This window comes from Hylobates moloch, unplaced genomic scaffold (genome assembly GCF_009828535.3).
Source record: "Hylobates moloch isolate HMO894 unplaced genomic scaffold, HMol_V3 SCAFFOLD_8, whole genome shotgun sequence".
NCBI lineage: Eukaryota > Metazoa > Chordata > Mammalia > Primates > Hylobatidae > Hylobates > Hylobates moloch.
In genome coordinates, this window is record NW_026652283.1 from 35,749,182 (window position 1) to 35,768,611 (window position 19,430).

A 19,430-nucleotide genomic window follows, 5' to 3' on the forward strand; every position below is an offset into this window, starting at 1 on the left:
GAGAGGGAGGAGGAGGGAGGGAGAGGAGGGGAAGGAGACGGAGGGGAAGGGAAGAGAGGGGAAGGGAAGAGAGGGGAAGGGAAGAGAGGGGAAGGGAAGAGAGGCGGAGGGAAGGGAAAGGAGGGGAACGGAGGGGTGGGAAAGGGAGGGAAGGGCTAGCTTTGAGAGAAGTGTCAGCAGTAAACAAAAGGTGTGACTTGGGCCACTGGGTGGGAGCCTCCAGGTGTAAAGTAGCAGCAGTCATGGAGGTAGAAGCACCATGGTTCTGAGTGGTGATACAGGAACATGAGGTCTGACTCTGCTAAGCTGTGGCAGGACTGGGAAGACTGCCAGGGCTAGAAGGCCTAGAGTTCAAGCTCTCACTTTAGGCCCCAGGAGAAACATATGACATCTGAGTTGAGATAGGCCTGAGGGAACCCAGGATTTCCAGCAACATTTAGATACGCTCAGTGGGGCCAGGGTGAACTCCCAGGGGTGTTCCCTAATCAGGAGGAGGCAAGGGGCAGATTTTACCAAAAAAAAAAAAAAAAAGCAGGGGGCTGGGGGACCAGATCAGTTGTTTGTCAGTGGACAGATGTACAGTATGTGGCCTCCACTCCTCTTCCTCTTGTTCACAGCACTCTGACTCCCTTTTGTGACCAAGGCTGGATCAGAGGGCAGGATCGCCTTGGCCACAGTCATTGGCTCAGTGGTGGGCATGTGACCCAAGTTGGTCCTATCAGGGTGGATCTCTGGACCTGTGTAAGGAGTCCTGGGGGACACTGCAGTCCAGGGAATGTGGACAGCCATTTGCCATCTCATAGGGCCCAAGAAGGAGGCCGAGATGGTAGAATCCCTGTGGCATCAGAACAGTCTCCTAAACTTTTCATTGAAGATGAACAACACATTTCATTTTTTCCCTGAGATAGTTTGACTTTGGTTTTTTTCTACTTGACTATAATTTGACACAAATGGGATTGTGCTGCAAGTGTCTGTCTGGTAACTAGATTTTTCAGGCAAGAATATACTGTGGGCAACATTCCATACCAATCAACAAAGATTGAAATAGAATATTTTGAAATGGTTCTTCTGACTTCTTGACATCAAAAATACTGGGCCAAAATGCAAAGCTGCTTTTCTGTCACCAGCTTATACATGCAACAGATCTCCCTAACTCCACCTCTAAGGACCCCTATTCCACGATAGGGGGACCTACACTTTCTATTCTACTGCGCTGAAAAGTAAAAATACATATTTTTGAACAGTCTTTTAGAACTGCATGAGCCTTTAGGGGATGAGAGGTAATAGAGTGATTTAGAAATTCAGGGTCTGGAATCAAACAGGTCATCTGTGGAGGATTTTCATGTGCCAGGCCGTTTGCTGGGTACAGGGAGGCACATTACGCACTACTGTTAAGTTCCCGCCCTATAAAACATTTCCTTCTGACAGGAGAGATGGACTTGGGCATAAATTGCAGCACTGCAAAGCAAGATGATGAAAATGAATGCAGAAAGTAATGGGGGAGGGACTGGGGACCACCCAGCAAGCCTATGCTGCCATCTTCATGAAGGAAGCAGCCTTATTCCACTTGACAACTTTGTAGGCATGCTGGCAAAATTCCCGTTCCCCATTCCCCACAGCTGCTATTCCAACTTGGCTCTGCTTCCCTTCCAGCCCAACCTCCACCCTCTCAGGAGACACCCTCATTTTCTGCTTCATTGAGAAAATAGAGATCCTCAGATATAAGTGCTCTCAGTTTCCTTCATTCTCCAAATGTAATCCATACCCATCCTTTCCTCCTGGTCTCACCCCTCCCAGAGAGCTAGCCCCCTCCTGCTCTTACTGCCCCCTCCCCGCCTCCCTGGGGCCCTTGCTCCTTACTGTAAGGGTGCTGGCCCTCCAGCCTGTACACTCATACGAGTTCACTTGATGCCGTGATATGGTGGTCCCCACCTTAATGTTGGCAGGACTTAGGGCAAGTTCTCATTCCTCTGAGCCTCATGTTCTTATCTGTGCAAGGAGGATAATGCCTGCCTTACAGGTTGTTTTAGCAATTAACCCGAGGTAATACATGTAAAAGTATTTGGCACAGTCCTAAACTAATAGGTACTATGGAGGATATACTCTAGGGTGGCTGTTCCATAATCCTTTCCCCCTTTCCTGGTGTTCACACCCTTGTATAATCCCCTCCTGTTAAGTGTGGGCTGGACATGTGACTTTCTTCTAACCAATAGAATGTGGCAAAGGAGATGGGATGTCACTTCTGTGATTATGTAATGATAAATACTACTACATATTGCCAGCCACTTTGCTCTAGGGATTCTCCTTGCTGCTTGATGAAGTAAGTGGTCCAGTTTGAAACGCCCATGTGGCAAGGAATGACAAGGAACTGTGGGAAATGTCTAGAAGCTGAGGGTGGCCTCAGACCATCAGCCAGTGAGAAACAGAAGTTCTCAGTCCACCGACCACAAGGAACTTAATACTGCAGCAGCCACACAAGTGGGGAGGTGAATCCTTCCCCAGTCAAGCCAGCAGATGGGAACTTGGCCCTGGCTGACCAAGGCCTCAAGCAATGCACACAGCTAAGCTGTTACTGGACTCCTGACCCCACAGAAACTGTATAAACGTAAGTTTAAAACTATAAATGTTTAAACTATATGAGTGTATTTTGTTTTAAGCCACTAAGTCTGTGGTAATTTGTTACACAGCAATAGAGAATACATTACTCAATAAATGCCCTCTTCCTTATAATTCTAGAAGAGACTGTCTTTAATCTTGTTTCTATCTCCGGCCTCTACCTTCCCCATTTAATTTCCTTTCCTTTGTTACCAATCTCTCGTTACCAACATCTTGAAGGTGGAGGGCCACCTCCTACCCTCCAGTGCTAATTAGATCCTGACTTGTATTACCCTGTAGTGGTTCCAGTTGGGTTGTCTTGTTTCCAACCTGAAATGTGGGCTCTTGGTGGGCAGCAGCTGTGTGATGTACCACACTCCTCTCTGGGAAGAGGGCCCCCACACAGCTAGGCCCCAGCCCTCATGCCACCCCTTTCTGGTTTCCTGTGTGATTAATTATGTGAATGTGGGTGGCCAAGTCAGAGTTTTGACAACAGTTTGCAGTTCCCCTGCTGAAAACTAACTCCATTAACAGTCCTTTATGAAAAAGACAACAGGAGGGTCTGAATCTGCTGACTTCTAATGACTGTAATTTAATGACAATGGAGAGAGAGGGAGGGAAGGAGGAGGAGAAGTTGGGGGAACCTGGACCTAAGATAATGGGTGAGAGAAAAAGTAGGTGGACAATCTGGTGTGGTGCCAGCATTCCAGGCCCACTCAGCTGGCCTCGGGTGCTCCTGTCCTTGAGAAGAGGAAGGCAGGCCCATCACAGTCTTGATGACTGAATCACTCAGCTCTGATCCTTGTCTCCTCAACCCTTTTCCTGTGTTCATGTAGTCATTAATTTACTTACTCATTCATTCGACAGATATTTATGTAAATCTTATGCCTGCATAAGATTCTGGTGCTGGGAACACAACAAGGTCCCTCATCTCTCACATTCCGGTGAGGAGAGACAGACAATTAAAAAAAACAACAAATAGGCCAGGTGCGGTGGCTCACACCTGTAATCCCAGCATTTTGGGAGGCCGAGGTGGGTGGGTCATGAGGTCAGGAATTCGAGACCAGCCTGATCAACATGGTGAAACCCTATGTTTACTAAAAATACAAAAATTAGCCAGGTGTGGTGGCACGTGCCTGTAATCTCAGCTATTCAGGAGGCTGAGGCAGGAGAACTGCTTGAATTTAGGAGGCAGAGGTTGCAGTGAGCCCAGATTGCACCATTGCACTCCAGCCTGGGTGACAGAGTGAGGCTCCAACTTAACAAACGAACAAACAAACAACACAAATAAATATATCAGATCAGTTTTTGATAGTGTCAAGTACTCACTAGAAAATAAATGTGGGTAATGAGATAAATGATGATGCATAGGATACAGGGCACTTGAAGTGGATGGTCAGAAGTTTTCTGTGGAGCTGGCATTTGGGTTTGGATTTAAAGGGCAAGAAGGAGCCAGACAAGCCAAGGTGTGAGAGAAGAGTCCTCCAAGCAGCAGGGCAGCAGGGCAGCAAGTGCAAATGTCCTTGCAGAAGCGAGCTTGGCATATTAGAGGGACAGACGGAGGCCAGAGTGACTGGAGGTGTGAACAAATGGGCAAGACGTGGTTGGAAGGGTGAAGGCATTGGCAAGGGGTTTATGTGCAAATCTAAGTGCAACTGAGAGCCGCAGAGAGATTTCAGTAATGGAGAGCCACGTGCTTCCATCTTTGACTTTGTGTTACTCATCATTCTAGAGTCTTCAGAGACTATCAAGTGCCAACAAGGGGATTACCCCCCTGCCCCTCTAAAGGATTGCAAGAAAGAAGACACCAAATCCATGGCATTTTTTCCCTTAGGAAAGAAGGGAGATAATGAGAAGCCTCCACTTGGTATTCCTTGGAGCAGCTAGAAGCTAAAAACCAGACGTGGGAACTGTGAATCCTCTCTCTGGGATATGTTTTCTCAGGAAGTGGAGGAAATGGGTGGGCACGGGTGGCAAAATATTCCAGGGGAATACTTCTTCCTGGGCCCTGTGGGGAACAACTCCCAATAGGCCAATGGTTCTCAGCTTTAAGCCTGTGTTAGAATCACCTGCAGGGCTTATTAAAACAGATTGCCGGGCCTCACCCCCAGAGTTTGATTTAGTATTTCTGGGAGTTGGATCTATAATTTGCATTTCTGAAAGTTCCCAGGTGATAAGTTTCCAAAGCTCCTGGTTCCAGGACCACAGACAAATTCTCCTTCTTGTAGCCCCTCATTCACTCTGCGTAGGAGGCATGGCTCATCTGACTGGTGGGTTTGGGAGGAGGAGCAGACCATGCTCAGTTAGCCCTCCCCACTCTCCCTTTCTCTCTCTCCCCATCTCCCTAGCTGCATAGCATATTCAGACAGCTCTCCAATCAGTTCATCAGTAATAAAGGTGACACGCTGATCCTCATCTGTTATTCTCTTGCATCTGCCAATTGATTCTGCACTTGAGAGGGGAATAAGAATATTTATTTATTGGGTTTCCCTCAAATTCCAACAGAGAAGTTGATATCAGTTGCAAAACAATCAACTGGCATCTGGGCCACACAGCAGCGTAGGAATATTGGTTTTAGCCTCCACTAAAACATCAATTATTTGAGGGCAAAAAATGTCCAATTCCTGGGCCTTTAAGACAGGAAGTCAGGCCTGTGGATGGGGTGAGGTCACAAAGGCATTGATGCCCCTTTGTCTTATCATGTGACCACTTGTCACACTTCCATCAAACAGTACCTGCCCCTTAGGTGTGCTAGGGAATAAATGAAATGCCTGGGACATCATCGTTAAGTGGCGTCTGATGCATAAGGGCCCTAGGAATGGGGGTGCCTGCCTTGGTCTCTAAAGGATGGGTTCAAAAGGCAAGAGCAACAGACAAGAAGATAGCTTCAAGCAGGATTAAAAGCTTGGCCAAGGGCCCAAAGGGGATACGACCCTTCAGGTTGGCCCTGACCTCTGGGTTGGATTACCAGTGACACAATGAACATTTCGTTATGAGGCCATCCATTGAGGTAGTTGCATTGCAACAGCTCTCCCTACCCAGTGCTGCACTTCCAATGCTTTCTCTGCTCAGGCTGCTGGGTGATCTCCTCTTCAATGGTGAAATATTTCAGTGGTTGTCCATCACCTATGGGAGTCTGACATGGCATAATCAGGCCACCGGGGCCTTGCTAGTTGTGCTGTCCCTGACATTCACTGTGGTAGGTAGTTTCTGAAATGGCTCCCAGTCATCCCCAACTCCTGAAATTCACACTCTGTGTAATCCCCTCCCTTTGAGTGTGGGCTAGACCTGGTGAGCAAAGTGATAGGATTTCACTTCTGATGTTAGGCTATGAAAGGCTGTGACCGCTCTCTCTGCCTCTTCTCTCTCACTTGAAGCAAACTGACATGCTGAAAGCTGCCCTATGGAGAGGCTCATGTGGCAAGGAACAGAGGGTGGCTTCTGGCCAACACCCAGTGAGGAACTCAGGCCCTCAGTCAAACAGCCTGCAAGGAACTGAACCCTGCCAATAACCGTCAAGTAAGCTTGGAAGTGGATCACTCCCCTTTGAGATGCCTGCAGCCCCAGTGGACACCTTTACTGCAGCCTTGTGACAGACTCAGCTAAACTGTACCTGATTCTTGACCCATAGAAACTAATAGGTGTTTCATGGCACTAAGGCTTCAGATAATTTGTTACAAACTGAAATGATGAGTACAGATTTTGGCATCAAGAGAAGGACAGTGTCATGACATATACCTAAAAATGTGAGATAGCTTTGGAACCAGGCAGTGGGCAGAGGTGAGAAGTATTCTGAGAAGCTTGTTAGAGAAATCTTCAATTGCCTCAAAGACAATTGAAGACACTATAGAAATCTGGACTTTGAGGATACAGCTGGCGGGGGCTTAAAAGAAGTGATGAACGTGTTATTGGAAACTAGAATGTCTTTGTCCATTTTCTATTGCCTGTAACAGAATATCTGAAGCTGGGTAATTTGTAAAGAAAAGAAATTTATTTGACAGTTACCAGTTACAGAGGCTGAGGAGTCCAAGGCCAAAGGGCTGCATCTGGTGAGAGCCTTCTTATTGGTGAGGACTGTCTGCAGAGAGGACTGAGCATGCTGATGTGCCTGCTCAGGTCTCTCTTCTTTTTTTTTTTTTTGTTTTTGAGATGGAGTCTTGCTCTGTTGCCCGGGCTGGAGTGTAGTAGTGTGATCTCAGCTCACTACAGCCCTCACCTCCTGGGTTCAAGTGATTCTCCTGTCTCAGCCTCACAAGTAGCTGGGACTACAGGTGTGTGCCACCACACCTGGCTAATTTTTGTATTTTTCATAGAGACGGGGTTTCACCATGTTGGCCAGGCTGGGCTCGAACTCCCGACCTCAAGTGATCCACCCACCTCAGCCTCCCAAAGTGCTGGGATTACGGCACGAGCCACCATGCCTGGCCTCTTCCTGTTCTTATAAAGCCACCAGTCCCACTCTTGTGATAACCCATGAATCCATGGATGGATTAACCCATGAATCCATGGATGGATTAACCCATTCATGAAGACAGGGTTCTCATGATCCAATCACCTCTTTAAGTCCCCACCTTTCAACATTACCACATTGGGGATTAATTTTCCAGCACATGACATTTGGGGGACCCATGCGAACCATATCATGGAGGAGGGACATCCTTGTTAGGTAGTGGTAGAAAGCTTAGTGCCACTATTGCCTGCAGTTACATGGAAAGCAAATACGTACCCAATAAACTTAGTGATCTAGCTATGGAGATGTCCAAGCAAAGTGTTGAACATAATTTCTTCTTACTGCTTATGTGAGAAGAGAGAGAAAAAAAGTTAAAGTGAGCCAGGACCCGATAGTTTTGAAAATTCTCAGTCTCCCAAGTCAGCAAAAGGTGCTAAAATTAAGAAATGGCATTTGAGCAAGCACTGTCAAGAAAAGGTGGTCTGAGATAAAGCTGTCGGTGTGTGACTGTGGGCCTTTGGTTAAGACTTCAGAAAGATCAAAAGATCATGGTATTATTCAGTCATACAAAGGCCCTTTAAAGAGATTAGGGTAGGCCTCATAGATCCTCCAGATCAAACAATAGGGACTCTAGGAAGCAAAAGGGCTGTCCCTTGGCCATCTTTTCAAGAGGCTCATGTTGAAAAGTGTTTAGTTCTCAAAGAAATTTGTGGGTTTGGTTTTTGTGTAATAGAGGGAATCTCAGTGCAATTTACAGAAGACCCAGAAAGTTTTTGAGAAAACCTATGAGAAGAAACACCGCTGGGACAGAAAGGAACAGAGACAGTACAAAATAAAATGAGGCCATTGGACCCCTAAAATTCTCAGTAGGAAACAGACTGAGAAAACAAGTCAGCTTTAAACACAGGTTTCCTTTCATGAAACAGGAAGGATTACTCAGAGGGAAGAACCAAGAGCTTAGAAGGTGGAGCTAAGAGTCATGGAGAATTATCCCCAGGCTTTGAAACCTAACCAAGAAACTTGCAGTCTTTTCCTGGCTGGATTTCAAAATTGTTACGGACCAGTGATGCCTTTGTTCCTCACATTTTCCTCCCTTTGAGTAGCAGTGTTTATAGCCATTACTCTATACCTAACCTGCCATTGTATGTTGGGCATATGGGGGGGCAGATAATTTATCTCCTTAGCTTTTCAAATCACCAAATCTGTAGTAACAGTATTCTAGAACTTGTACTTAAGGAATTATACCCAAGGGCCTCATCCATACCTGCATCTGATTTAGATGATGAGATCCTAGACTTTCAGTTGGTGCTCTCATGGGAGGAGATGTTAGAGACCTTGGGAAGGATGATTGTATTTTGTGTGTGGAAGGGACAGGAATCATTGGAGAGCCAGAGGGTAGATTGTGATAGGCAGCTTCAGAAATGACTCTAAGTGTTCCTTCTCTTCTGGTATTCATGTCCTTGTGCAGTCCCCTCCCTTTGTGTGTGGGCTGGACCTAGTGATTTGCTTCTAAAGAATAGAATACAGAAAAAGTGATGGAATGTCACTTCTCATATCAGGTTATAAAAGACTGTCACTTCTGTCCTATCCTCTCTCTCTGGCTCTACTCTCTGGCTTGCTCTGATGAAGCAGCTGTGTTGAAAGCTTCCCTTTGGAGAATAACTGAGGGCTGTCTCTGGTCAATAGCACTGAGGAACTGAATCCAGCAAACAATTATGTGACGAAACTTGGAAGCTTGTCCTCCCCTCCGGTTGAGCTTTGAGATGACTGCCGCCCTAGTGGACACCTTGATTGAAGCCTTATGAGAAACCCTAAGCCACAGAACCCAATTAAGCTACACTTACATGCCCAACACACAGAAAATATGAGCTAATAAATGTTGTTTCAAACCACTAAGCTTTGGAGTAATATGTGACACAGCAACAGACACCTAACGCACCTGCCCTAAGGTCGGGCTACACTGCATTTTCCCCAGAAACATTACACTCTCTCCTCCCCAGGGCCTTTGCACATACTTTGCACATGATCCCTTCTCATAGCTGGGATCATCTCTCCTACCTTTTAGGTCTGGTAGACTTCAACCTGTTCTACAGGACTTAGGTCAGGTATCCCTTCCTCTAGGAAGCTGTCTTTGATGCTCCAACTCCCTTGTGTGTTCCCATAATAGCTTATGTAAGTTCATACAATGCCATCCCAACGCACAGCACATTATAGCAACTGTTTGTCCCCGCAACTAGTAGAGAAGGGAAGGGATCTTGCCTTATTCATCACAGTGCTCTAAAATTTAACACAACGCTTCACATGGAGTAGAATGATAATAGCACACTTTTATTGAATGCCTACATCATACCTGGTAAGAAATAATTCATTGCAGGATTTGGGCTTGTGTTAGATGATTTGGGTACTGTTTGAAGCCATTTAATGCAATTATTTTACTTAAGAAAAACATTCAATGAGAGCGGTACTTTAAACACCCCATTTTACAGACAACTTGAACAGCAGGTTAGGTGCTCAGTTCATGCTTGATGGAAAATGAACAATTGAATCATGAGAAGCATGTTGTTTCTTCTGTCCTGTGTCTCCCTTCTCTCAAGAACTCTTTGCAAATACCAGAGTATTTGTATTTTGTGTGTGGAAGGGACATGTATTTTGCATGTGGGCCAGAAGGCCTCCTGGGCAACTGGACATCCACTTTGTGCTTGATTGGTTATGTTACCTAGTTTGGTATTTCCAGATAAATACCTGGATCTCTCTCTGGGTCTCTCAAAGGGAGGGCTTGGTTAGCACCCAGAGAGTTTGATGGGCACCAGAAACCACACCTCCAGCTCTTTGCCCACATCTGTGCCTCTGGCTCCCAGACAGAATCAGCATTTTCCTCTCCCCATACTCTGTCATTAAAAACCACGTAAATTCCTCGATACCCATGTTACAACGAACAGATGCAGCTCTGTATTTTTAATGTATTATCTGTAATTAGCAGCAGTGGGCATGGAAGAACTCTGTGGTCCCTGGGGCTGTCCCTCACTGATGCAGCTGCGAGTACATTTGCGATGAAGAATCTGGCCAGGCTCCTCTGGCCCGCACAGCCCTGGCAAGTGGGTGAGGGAACTTCCATGTGCAAAGTATCTACTTTGCCAGGAAGTGGGAAAGGGCTGCCAAGGCCTGATCATCAGTCCACTGCTCATCTAGCCCCCCCTCCCACCCCTCTATGCTGTCTAAATACCCTGAGAGGATGTCCTTCATTGGGATCCCAAAGACAGGGCAGACAACAGCCTCCAATGTCATGAGCAAAACAGATTTTTCTAGGTTTGAGGTCTGCAGTGTAAAGATCTGTCAAATGCAAAAAGAGAATGCTTCAGTGCCCAAGGCAAACATAGGGGGCGGGGGGACTGTATGGACTTCGGAAGAGAAGAGGGCTGGTTAGTGAGAGCAAATGTATGCTCCTTAGCTCTGTCCAAAGAGGAAGGGCATTTCTTATAATAAACGTCATGCTCATGACTGACAAGTATTGGGTGTTTACTATGGACTAGGCCCTATTTCTGAGTGTTCTCCAGGTATCACCACATATCATTCTAGAGGCAGTGTCAGCCCCCGGCCAATGACCACCATGGACCTCCCCGTAGTTGAACAAAGTTGGGTTTGCTGACTGGTGGCAGTGAGGGAGAATGCACACCACAGGGAGCTGTGCAGTGTCTCAGTAAGAAGGTAAGAAATAATTCACTGTAGGATTCGGGCTTGTGTTAGTTAATTGTGGGAGGGTTCAAGGAAGCACAGCTTTGCCCTGGATTGGAGACTGTCTGGAGGTAGGTGTAATTCTCTGGTTGGGTACTTCATAAATTTTATTTACAAGGCAGGAGGAATGAAGGAAGATGAGAGTTGTAATTGGTAAAGAAGCAGCCATCACTCACATCAGCCAAGAGGTGGAGGGAGGGGGGCTGTTAAGTCATCTTTGTATTTTGAATAATGTTCTTGTTTTTGTCTGAGTTCATGATGTTGAAATGGTCTTGTTTTCGTCTTAATCTATCAGGGTCCTAGAGTGGTCTTGTCTGGCATTGACATTCAGTGAAATTGTTTATGGTCAACAGGAGAACCCCAAGGTCTAGGTGTAGGTGTCAGGCCAGCTCTCGGCAGCAAAAGGCCTTACTGATAGTGCCAGGCCAGCTTGCAGCCATCAGGGGCTGCTGTTCTCCTTCTCAGCGGCTCTGTTACTATGCCAGTTTACAGAAATAAAGAAAATTGAGGCAAAGACAGATTAACTGGTCTTAGTTAATCTCACAGCTGGGAAGCAGCAGAGATTCCAGAGTCCCTGAAAGTCAAGTGAGCATCAAGAGACAAGAGAGGGAACTAAAGGGGAGAGTGTGTAATTATGGGAAGCCAGGCTGACCATGAGGGGAACTGGTCAAGAGATAGAACACAGGGTTTGTAGTCAGAGATCTCCGCCTTGGGAATCTGTCATTGCTAGTTACTAGCCATGTGGCCCTGGGCAATTTGTCAAACATGAGAAATTCACTTTATTCTTATGTGTAATGGCAACACCAAAAGCTGTTTCTCAGGGTCATATGGGAATAGAATGAGAAGACATGGCATAAAGCACTTATGTACCACTTGGGACATAGATGCTACCCTGAGCATTACTGCATGCCAGGCACTGTTCTAAGTCCCTTGCATGTATTTACTCATCTATTACGGCAACCCTTTATAACCTGCGGCTTGCAGGTGAGAAGATGGAGACACAGAGAGGTTAGGTGACTTGCTTGGGGTCACACACTATCAAGTAGCAGAACTCAGGCATCCTGGCTGCAGCACCCTCACTCTACCACGTGTCACAGTAGCTGCGGGGTCATTGCTCCTTGCCCACTCAGTGCTCTAGATCATGAGCTTCCAGACCCTAGTCATATTCTGATGGTGATTTAATGTCCTGGAACTCTCAAGGCCCCAGACTTTTGCTTGTGAATGGGTCTAAGCTGCTTGCTTGGCTCTGGTCCGGAGAGCATTCATTTCCTTTTAGAAGGTCAAAACATTCTTGGCATGATAGATAATACAGATTCAGGTTGCTGCAGTCTATAGATCAAATAAAACATAGTATTGCCTTATTAGTATTTCCACACCTTTCAGTAAGTAGTAGAGTCAGAGAAAACCCTGAGAAATGAGTATAAACTAAAGAGGGTAGGAGAATGACTCAATGCTGCAGCACAAGCCCTCTTTTGGCAAGACCGATGTGTGGGCAGAAGGCAAATGGCTGCCGAGAGGAAATGGGCCAGACCTGGCTGGTCTTCTTCTATCCTGCAATGGCAGAAAGCTGTTCAGGATGGCTATGGCGCACAGCCCAGGGCTGACTCAGCATTGCCTCTTCCTAACCTGTTGAGTGGGTTTATAGATTGTGTCACAAGTTCTGGGAGAATGAGAGGTCAGGATTCCTGGGCCCAGTGGCTCTGTTAACAGAGGTCCTGTGTGCCATGACCCCCTCCAGTCCTTTTCCCACTGGACTTGTCCCCCTTGTCGCACTAGGGGAGACGAGGGCCTGGAACTCACAGCAAAATTCTCTCTGTGGCTTGATGCAATCCCAGATCCTCACCATCAACCTTTGTGAGGCCCAACTGTTCTTAATTGTGTCTCTAAATCCCAAAGTGCTACAACTCTGAGAATTTGGGAAATTTAGCTGCTTAGAGGTTTATAATGATCACAAAATCCCTGGTATTTACAGAGCTCCCTTTTGCAGACTGTGAAAGGCAGACAGACAATACTGCAGTGGTGAAGACACCCCGAAATTGCTCTCAAGTTCTCTTCACTGAATGCCAGGCCCTTACTCTGTATTATTTTGTGTAGCTCAAGGGGGCAAACTGAAAAGAATACTTTTCCCCATTACTTTCTGAGAGAGACCACAGAGACGAGAGAGGTTAAGTTAATGTAGAAGATATGCCCAGGGTTGCTGCCAAGCCCCTGCCCTCTTTTCAGGATTGCACTGCTGAAGGGAGGGGCTCCTGCAGCTCTACTGGTACAAGCTGAGCTTGCCCCTTTCTAGCTGCAGCTGATTGGACAAGGAGTGGACACTCGACTGACGAGTGGAGCCAATCAGATTCTCTCTCTTGATAGTGTGAATTAAGAGATGTGGAAACTGGGAGTCGGGTTCCTGGATTTGAAGGTCAGGCAGACTCAGGGGCTGGAGTGACCATTTGGGACCAAGCAGACAGAAGGGGAATAGACCATGTAATAGCTGAGAGTTGCTTTTCAGCACTTTCTGCCCCATGTATTTGTTCAGCAAATTCTCTGATTCCTAAGCCAGGAGCCATCCCATGAGGCCATTACTGCAAACAAGCTGAAAATCCTGCTTTGTTTCTTTTGGACACAACATGCTTTCCTTCAGCTTCAGTAGACGATGAGGCCAGCACCACATAGGCTAGATGTACATGAGATGCGAGCAACCACACTTCCCCTCTGACGGGGACAGACAGCATCACAGATGAGTGAGAGACCCGCATGTGGTCCATTCCAGACACCCCCACTGCTTTTATTACAAGCCAACATGGGCCTCCCTTGAGCTGCCAGGTGTTGGGTGCAGCTGCCCCTCACCTCCCTAGCTTACAGGAGAAGGACTGAGCAAAGTCTCTTCAAAGGAGCCATTATTGTGACACAGCACAGCCATCTGCTCCCTGCATTGATCTGACAGTGGCAGCAGGGGCTGAAAGCAGCAGTAGAGGCCCAGGAGCACAATTCAGTGAACAGCCCTCATTGATCCGTTTACCTGCTTGATGGCTGGCCAAACTCTCCGTGTCCGAAAGACACCCTTGGAAGGTCAGAGCTGGAAGGACACCTTAGGGAGGCCTGAGGACAGTCCAAAATTGTCACAAATGGGAAAAGCAAGCCCTAAAGATACTATTGAGATATGACCTTTCCAATTTCAATCAAGAGAACTCAGATAACTCCTACTGTTTATGGGACAGCCCTGGGGAGGGGGACGGGGTGCTGTTGTGCTTTGTAGTCCTATTTGCCACAGGGAGTAAAGCAAAGAGAATATGCATTTATGTGAATCCATAAGACTGAATCATAAGCTCTTGAACGAAAAGAAAAAGCACATTCTTCTCACCGAGGTAACAATGTGTGGTCACTAGTTCAGAACTCCCACTGTCCCTAAGCCACAAGATGCAGACCAACACAATCAAAGAGTTCTCTCAGCCGGAGGTTCCAACTGGAATGTGTGAGTTGGTGGCTTGGCTTCTATGGTGCCAGCTTTTGCTCAGCCTTTGCTTGGTCACATAATCAGGGTCAACCTGCCCTGTCCCAGGGACAATTGTCTCCAGCAGGAAATTCATCATGAGCCCCTTTTCCACTTGTCAAGTGGATTCTGGAAATAGTCTGCTGTCCTCCCCACCACCTCTCACTAAGATTCCAGGAGCCAGGGATTTAGTCCCTGGAATCCCTGCAGCCTTGATCATTAACCACTCCACTTAAGTGTGGCCCATCTGTCTGGTTGGTCTGCTTCAATCTCTGGTCCCATTTCTTGCTCCCCCATGGGCTAGCAGTTTTGTGAAACTGTTTCTGGATGGATGGACTTTGGGCCTACTCTTCCAAGGGCTGGGATTTATCTTCCCCATATCTATTAATCCACAAGTGTCCCTGACCTGAAAGTCACACAAACACCTGAGTCATGTGACCACCTCATTCCCTTAGACTTTGCTTTCCCAAAAATGCCAGTCCTGCTGAGCGTAGGAGATTTTGTCTTACAATATTGGGTAGCTGATAGCAAGCACTGGTATCTGTCCCCAGTTCCTGCTCTAACCACCACCACTATAATCGTGAGCATTGGTTTTAGACGAAGAAAGAACTGGCTTTGAATGCTGTTCCGACTACTAACCACATGAACTTGGCAAGTTAGCAAACCACATTCTTCTGATCCTCCTTCTTCTTGTCTGTGTAAAGGGTGAATTAAAACCTACTCAAGGTGACAGGTGTAGAGCAAATGAGAGAACAAATGAGATCACGAATATAAAGAATTTAGCATAGTGCATCACACCTCATACTAATATGTAACACTCACTGAGAGTTTAAGTTCTATGCAAAGTGCTTTGTAAACATTACCTTATTTAATCTGCACAGTAATTTAGTAAGATCCTATTATCCAAAATTTCAAAATGAAAAACCTGAAGCTTGAAAGGTTAAGTAAATTGCTCAAAGTTAACAGCTAGTCAGTGGATGAGCAAACACTGATTGTGACCTCATGGAGACCAAAGATGATTATTTATCTAATTTAATGTCATTGTATAATGCCTATTATATACCAGGCACCCAAAAAATGTATGTTGAATGAGTGTATGGCTCCCAAGTCAGTGCCCCTTTGCATAGCCGGGTTGAGAGCTCAGCTCTGCCAACTTACTGCTTCTCTCTCTCTTCTTTTTGAGGGAGGACATAAAGCTGTTTTTATTTCTGCCAGCATTTGTGTTCTTATCCCTAGTATGGCTATTATTGGATCTTTTAATACATTCAAACTTTCTATCTGAATGGATACATTTCCATACCACCTACTCTTTAATCAGAGATTAAGAGATCTTAACTCACGGATTCAGCACTTGGACAGAGCTAGGATTTTTGAGCTAATGTGTAGTCGGTATGGGATTTGCATTTAAAAACTATTTACATTAAAGTGTGACCCACATATGAGAAAAGACTGCGCTCTTCACTTCTAGCTCAGTGGTTTTGGCTCTCTCTTTCTTCTCATAGTCTATGAAATGAGAAAAGATTTCCATAAAGATTTTATGAGTCCAAGAGAAACATTACTCAAACAGGACTTATTTCAAAGGCATCATTCTTCTGGCATGTTGTTTAAAGGGGAAGCAAAGCTCATATTGGTACAATTCTTATACTCAAATAAAGTACAAATTTTGCAGAATATCCTCTTAAGGCCTACCAAGGGAACAACTTCTTCAATTTGGTTCAAATTAGCAAAATATAAAGCATTTTCAGCATCTCTGGGCTCATACTTGAAACCAGCGATAAGCGACAATAAGAATATGATTTTTCCCCATTCACCCTGAGACAAGGAGAAAGGTAATTACTGTATTGTTATTTTAGGACCTTCATACTCTGGGACAAAAATATATTTATGATGCCCAGTATGTGCCAGGCACTGTGCTGAACACCGCAAGGCAAACAAGCCACATTTTCTGCTCTTAATGACCTCGCTGGTAGGGGAGAGACATGTACCCACAAGCAACACGCTACGCAGGGAGCAAAGAGTTATGAGAGAAATAGATACAAGCTGGGAACTCACTCCGGAACTCTGTCGGGGCATTTATTGTCTTTTGTCTAGTGGACAAACTCCTATTCATTTTCCTGCAACCCTCCTCTGTGAATCCTTTCCTGATCCTCTGAGACAGTCAGTCTTCCCTCCTTGGGGTTCCCACAAATGTTGAAGAAAGGTAAAATGAGAATGACAGCTACTAAATAAGTAATTATTAAGTATACAAAAACTGTTCTGTAGGAGAAAGGGGTTGGAAATAATTAACTGTCAAGGAAGAAGTGCAGATGCATGAATTAGTTCTTGAAAAATGTGGGGAAGGTCGTTTTGGCTAGGGAAAGCAGGACGCATGAAGGCATGGCAGTATGCATAGTTATGGTGTGTTTATAGAATGCCAAGCAGCTTGGGTAGCTAAAGCAAGGTGCAAGGGAGGGAATGGTGTGGGGAACTGAAGATGATGGGGAGGAAGTGACAGAAAATGAAGGAGCTGAGTTGGGATGGAGTCGGATTATAAAATCTTCTGTTAGAAAATTTGTTCCTAGCCCTGTAGGTGGTGGGAGCTCTCAAAATACATTTTAACTTTTACTTATTTTTCTGTATGCAGAAAGTAATATAAGCTTATTATAAAACTTAGAAATACAAAAGAACATAAATAATAAAATGCATTAGTACTGTGTATTTAAACTACATATTCAGTTTTGTATATTGATTTTACTTAATATCCTATATTAAGCATTTTCAAATTTATTCAAATAGTTTTTGAAATTATAATTTTAATCGCCATGTGTTGTATCAGCCACAGGTGCCACAGTTTATGGAACCATTAATATTGGACATATACTGTTTCTTTTTCCCCATTATAATACATAATGCTGCAGTGAACATCCTTGCATATATCATTTTGCACTAGCCTCTCACTATTCCCTAGTTCCTTGGTATAAATCCCTAAAGGTGGTATCCACATTTCACCTTTTAATTCCCACTGTGAAAATTACCTTCCAAAAAAGTTGTACCATTTATAATCCCACCAACAGGACATGAAGTTCTAAGAGGTTCAGTGACTTGTCTAAGATTAAACAGCTATGAATGGAGAACTGGAGTCAAATGTGAGTACCAGTATCCACGGGGCTATGGCAGAACTTCAGTGGGGAGACGGGAGTGGGGTGGCCAGAGGTAATTGAGTCTGGAGGACTGAAAGTGACTTAGGTGAAGATTGATGGTCTAATGAGACAGCTTCAAAGGTCAGGCTGTCAATGGACAACATTTGTAATTTCATACTTTCTCTAAAGCTGCCTATGTCATGACTCTTCCCGCTTGAGAATGTTCAGACCAAAGAGAAATGAAACATATCTACCTTTCTATTGACTGTTCATCCTTTGTAGAATCGGGCATTAGGCTGGCATTAGTGATAAGGGCACATGTGAAAACTTGCCTGATTCTTTCAAATTTGGTTCAAGGAGGATTCCCCATTAATGCCCTGAGTTCACTGCAGAGGTCAACACTGGGCATACACTTCAATCATCCTTAAAGGAAAATGGAGGTGCCTATCTCTTTGAGGTCACAGCATGCTTTCTCAGTTGTTTCCTAATTAAGAAATTACTCAATAAAGACTGGAAGATTCAGGATCCATAGTTTTCTCAATCCTCATAGCTTGAATTTACTAGCTAACTTCCCCTTTTCCTTCCTTCCATTCTTCCTTCTTTCCCTCCTTTCTCTTCCTCCTTTTCTTCCCTTCATGGCTACAGATGCAGTCTAGAGCCAACAGGGGCACCAAATTCAGGCAATCAAGTTATCAAAGCTCCATATCTTAGACATCACAGGCTTCAAAGGGATTCAGAGTCATGTACTCCAGCCTACTTCATAAATTCTCTCTACCACACTTCCAGCTGGTGCTTGTCCAGCCCCTCCTTGACTCTTCCAGTGGTCTCCCCAAGGAAGCTATTCCATTTTATTACAAAGATCTTTGCACTGAGTCAAGGTTTGACTCCTGCAACTACCCATTGGTTCAGTTTCTGTCAGTTATTTAAACTTTCTTCCACAGAATGGACATTTAGCTACCCAAAAACAGGTGCCATTTTCCTCTCAGTATGTGATATATTGGTATATGTCTTAGGCTGTGGAGTAAAAAAGACCTGGGCTTCCAATTTTGAATCTGCCAGCAACCAGCTATGTGTAGTTGGGCAAGTTGCTAAATATCTCCGAGCCTCAGATGATTTCCTCTAGAATAAATGACGACACATTTACCTCACCTCATTTAGTGAGGACTAAATGAAATGTCGATAGTAGGGCAAATTGTGGATGGTTGTTAGATGTTAGGTCCCCTCACAGTTGCCTTTTTTTTTAAGTCAGTATTTCTCCAAGGTGGTCTCTGACTAGTTGCATCGAGATAGCCTAGGGTGAGTATTGAAAATGTAGATGTCTGGATCAACTCCTAATCAACCGAGTTATAGTCGGTGAGTGTGAAATCTAGACACTTTCATTTGTTTAGTTCAGAGAAGTATCCATGGAGCCAAGAAGTCAGAAGGCCTTAACACATATGGGAACTCTCTAAGCCTTCTCAGGGAGTCTACGGTCAAGGACCCATATGATCCCTGGGACACATGCCTTGAATTGGGAAACAAGGCCCCACTTTCAAGGTGTCTCTTTTGCTCACTCTCAGATAGAAGCCTTCCCTCTTATGGAATTTGGAGTGTGGAACTTGGAAGAGATTGCGAAAGGCCAATGAAGACCAGGGCTCTTCAATATAACTTGAAGGAGAGGGTCAGCCCTAGAAGGAGGAGAAGGTGGGCAGGGCAGGGCTGGGGTTCATGGGCCAGTGTAACAGATTGGAATTCAGGGGACTCTCTAGGCCGGGCAGGAAGCTAGAGGGCCTCCCATGACCATAGCAGACACACAGTGGAATTCCCAGGCCTTTCCCTGACATGCTGGATGTCAGCGCAATCAACTCCATGCCCACCCTCTCTAGTGGATGAGTCTAGGCTCCCTGGAAGTCCTAACACTCTAATTTATTGCTTGTCCTCTTGTCCTCTCATCCTCCCTTTTTCCCTGTTGTGTCCCAGTTGTAAGCTCTCTCCTCACACCTAAGCTGATGGCTCCCAGACATCTATTTTCAACCTTTACTCCTCCCCAAAACTTTAGATCCTTACATCCATC

General features: G+C 45.3%; 1 protein-coding gene and 1 long non-coding RNA gene across 10 annotated transcripts in view; one reads left to right on the forward strand and one right to left on the reverse strand.

Moving 5' to 3' along the window:
• The window catches only part of CSMD2 (CUB and Sushi multiple domains 2), a 701,208-nt gene that overhangs the window by 401,266 nt on the left and 280,512 nt on the right, over window positions 1-19,430 (reverse strand). The window lies entirely within an intron of this gene.
• Window positions 5,519-8,937, forward strand: LOC131384136 (uncharacterized). The gene is made up of 2 exons (XR_009214699.1): window positions 5,519-5,605; window positions 8,732-8,937. It is a non-coding gene; the product is annotated as an uncharacterized LOC131384136 (long non-coding RNA).